This window comes from Monodon monoceros, unplaced genomic scaffold (genome assembly GCF_005190385.1).
Source record: "Monodon monoceros isolate NGI ecotype Baffin Bay Population unplaced genomic scaffold, NGI_Narwhal_1 Super_Scaffold_11, whole genome shotgun sequence".
NCBI lineage: Eukaryota > Metazoa > Chordata > Mammalia > Artiodactyla > Monodontidae > Monodon > Monodon monoceros.
The window spans coordinates 12,535,661-12,539,519 of record NW_021703767.1 but is presented as its reverse complement, the minus strand read 5'-3'; the positions used below and the strand labels follow the sequence as shown (position 1 = coordinate 12,539,519).

Below are 3,859 nucleotides of genomic sequence, written 5' to 3'. Positions count from 1 at the left end.
CATAAAACAAAAAAGAAGGAAAGATTCCCAACATCTTTTATGAGGCTAATATAACCTTAAATAGAAAACTAACCATAGATAATACAAAGTAAGAAAATGATGGGCTTATTTCACTTATGGACATAGATGTGTGTAAAGAAAATATTAACTAACCTAATCCAACACTGCACTTAAAAAAAAAAGACACAAAATACAAGGATGGTTTGATGTCATGTCTATGTAATGCACCACATTAATGGATTAAAGGAGAAAAATAAATTATCTCAATAGATGGAAAATGCATTTGAAAAAATACCTAGTCATGATTTTTAAAATTCATATGAAACTAGGAATAGAAGGAACTTCTTTAACTTAATAAAGATTCTATGTACCTAAAACCTACAGTCACCATTTTACATAATGGAAAGATTTTCGATGCATTTGAATTATGACTGGGAACAATAGGAAAGACACAGATGAATTCATACTATGCTGCTCTCTATTACTAGAGGTCCTGGTTAACGAAATAAGGTAAGACAAAGAAACAAGATATGGAAGAATTAGAACAGGCAAAACTGTCATCTACTTAAAATTCAACAGAAATACAAACTAAATAAAAGTTTAGCCAGGTTGTCAGATATAGGATCAAGTTACCAAAATTGGTATCATTACCTCTACACTAGCAATAACTAATTTAAAAATGAAGGAGAAACATGACAAACACTACCTTAACCAAGGTTAACATCACCAGTGGTAAGTGCTGTTGCTATCAGGTACCCTTGACATGATGTGATGAGAAGGGCATTTCACGTCTATAGCATCCTTCCCCAAACCCATAACCCCAGCCCAATCATGTGAAAGACATCAGACAAATCTAAATTGAGGGAGTCTAAAAAATACATCACCTGTACCCTTTAAAACTGTCAAGATCATGAAAAACAAGGAAAAACTGGAAAACTGTCAAAGATCAGATGAGACTGGGGAGACATGACAACTAAATGCAGTGTGATGCCCTGGACTCTATCCTGCGACAGGGGAAGGACACTAGGGGAAAACTTGGTAAAATACGAATAAAGTTAGGAGTTTAGTTAACAGCAATGTACCAAAGTTGGTTTCTTAGTTTTAACAAAAGTACCAAATAAGCATGAAAAATATGGATATTAGGTGAAACTGGATGAGGGTGTATGGAATTCCTCTTTTCAACTTTTCTGCAAATCTAGCATTATTCCAAAATTAAAACTTTATTCAAAAGAAAACAAAGACCTTTGCATATACAGGAGCTTGATATATGATAAAGGTAGCACTACATTTTTCACAACGGGTTTTCCACCAGAACACAGCTGTCATGAAACCCACGGCTGAATCTAAGCCAAAATGGGAAAGGAAAAGAGTCATATCAACATTGTAATCACTGGACACTTAGATTCAAGCAAGTCTACCATTAATGGCCATCTGATCTACAAATATGGTGGGACTGACCAAAAAAACATCGAAAAATTTGAGAAGGAGGCTGTTGAGATGGGACGGGGCTCATTCAAGGATGCCTGGGTCTTGGACAAAGTGAAAGATGAACGTAAGTGTGGCATCACCATTGATATGTTGTATCACCATCAATATCTCCCTGTGGAAATTCAAGACCACCAAGTATTATGTGACCATCATTGATGCCAGAGGACACAGAGACTTTATCAAAAACATGATCACAGGCACCTCTCAGCCAGACTGTGCTGTCTTTTTTTTTTTTTTTTTTTTTTTCTGGTATGCAGGCCTCTCACTGCTGTGGCCTCTCCCGCTGCGGAGCACAGGCTCCAGACGCGCAGGCTCAGCGGCCATGGCTTATGGGCCCAGCCGCTCTGCGGCATGTGGGATCTTCCGGGACCGGGGCATGAACCCACGTCCCCTGCATCGGCAGGCGGACTCTCAACCGCTGCGCCACCAGGGAAGCCCTGTGCTGTCTTGAATGTTGCCGGTGGTGTTGGTGAATTTGCAGCAAGTGTTCCAAGAACAAGCAGACCCATGAGTGTGCCCTTCTGGCTTACACACTGGGTGTGAAGCAATTAATTGTTGGTGTTAACAAAAGGGATTCCTACAACAGGAAAGAGATACAAGGAAATCATTCAGGAAGTCAGGACCTACATTAAGAAAATTGGCTATAACACTGACACAGTAGCATTTTTGCCATTTCTGGTTGGAATGGTGACAACATGCTGGAGCCATGGAAAGTCGTCCATAAAGAAGACAATGCCCGGCACTTCCCTGGTGGTGCAGTGGTTGAGAGTCCGCCTGCCGATGCAGGGGACACGGGTTTGTGCCCCGGTCCGGGAAGATCCCACATGCCGCGGAGCGGCTAGGCCCGTGAGCCATGGCCGCTGAGCCTGCGCGTCCGGAGCCTGTGCTCCGCAACGGGAGAGGCCACAACAGTGAGAGGCCCGCGTACCACACACACACACACACACACACACACACACACAAAAAGAAGGCAATGCCAGTGGAACCACACCGCCTGAAGCTCTGGATTGCATTCTGCCACCAACTCATCCAACTGACAAACTCATTTGTCTACCCCTCCAGAACATCTACAAAATTGACGGAATTGATACTGTCCCCGTGGAGCCGGGTGTTCTCAAACCCAGCACGGTGGTCACCTTGGCTCCAGTCAACGTTATAATTGAAGCCAAGTCTGATGAAATGCACCATGAAGCTCTGAGTGAAACTCTTCCGGGGGATTATGTGGGCTTCAACATCGAAAAGGTGTCTGTCAAAGATACTCACCATGGCAATGTGGGTGGTGTCAGCAAAAATGACCCCCCAATGGAAGCAGCTGACTTCTGGACTGTCCTAAACTATCCAGGCCTAATCAGTGCTGGCTATGCACCTGTGTGGGACTGTCACCCAGCTCACATTGCTTGCAAATTTGCTGAGCTGAAGGAGGTTGATTGCCGTTCTGAGAAGAAGCCAGAAGATGGCCCCAGATTCTTGAAATCTTGTGAGGCTGCCATGGTTGATACGGTTCCTGTAAGCGCATGTGTGTTGAGAGCTTCTCTGATCTCCCTTTGGGTCATTTACTGTTTGTGACATGAGACACACAGTTGCTATGGATGTCATCAAAACAGTGACCAAGAAGGCTGCTGGAGCTAGCAAGGTCACCAAGTCTGCCCAGAAAGCTCAGAAGGCTAAATTAATATGATCCCCAATACCTGCCACCCCCATCTTAACCGGTGGTAAGAGAATGATCTCAGCCCTGTTTGTCTCAATTGGCCATTTAAACTGGTTACTAATATCAGTGTATCATAAAAACCTTCAGAAGGAAAGAGAATGAATGGCACGTGCGCATGTGTGTGTGTGTGTGTGTCAGTTTTAAGTTATTAGTTTTTAAAATCAGTACTTTTTAATGGAAACAACTTGACCAAAAATCTGGCACAGAATTTTGAGACCCCTTAAAACAAAGTTTAATGAGAAAAAAGAAAAAAAAAACACCAAAAACGATGGCACAAAAGATCAATGGGAAAGAGATGGTGTGGTACATTGCAGAGCTCATCCACAAATCTCTCCCAGCCTGGAGTGCAAGCCTCTTGGCAGTGAGACTTTGCAGTTCCTTCCTCCGGAGGGGGAGGTGTTTCTTCACCCATCCAGGAACAGTTTGGAGTTAGAGGTTTCAGCAGCCAAGTACCACTGCCACCGTAGCGTATTCCTGGCTTTGCTAGTTTAAGTTATGACAGTTCTGTGCATTTTCATTATTTCCTTTACTATCTTTAGTCTTTATTCTTCAGTTTACTTTTTTTGGTGTTTGTTAACATTTTCACTACATCAACACTGCAATTTTACTTTGCTGCTGTTGAAGCAATCCTGGACCACTAATTCCAAATGTAATTATATTTTC

The 3,859-nt window shown here is 42.6% G+C and overlaps 1 pseudogene; it reads left to right on the top strand.

Moving 5' to 3' along the window:
- The first annotated feature begins 1,353 nt into the window (after positions 1–1,353).
- LOC114890796 lies at positions 1,354–3,166 on the top strand (annotated as a pseudogene).
- The last annotated feature ends 693 nt before the right edge of the window (positions 3,167–3,859 follow it).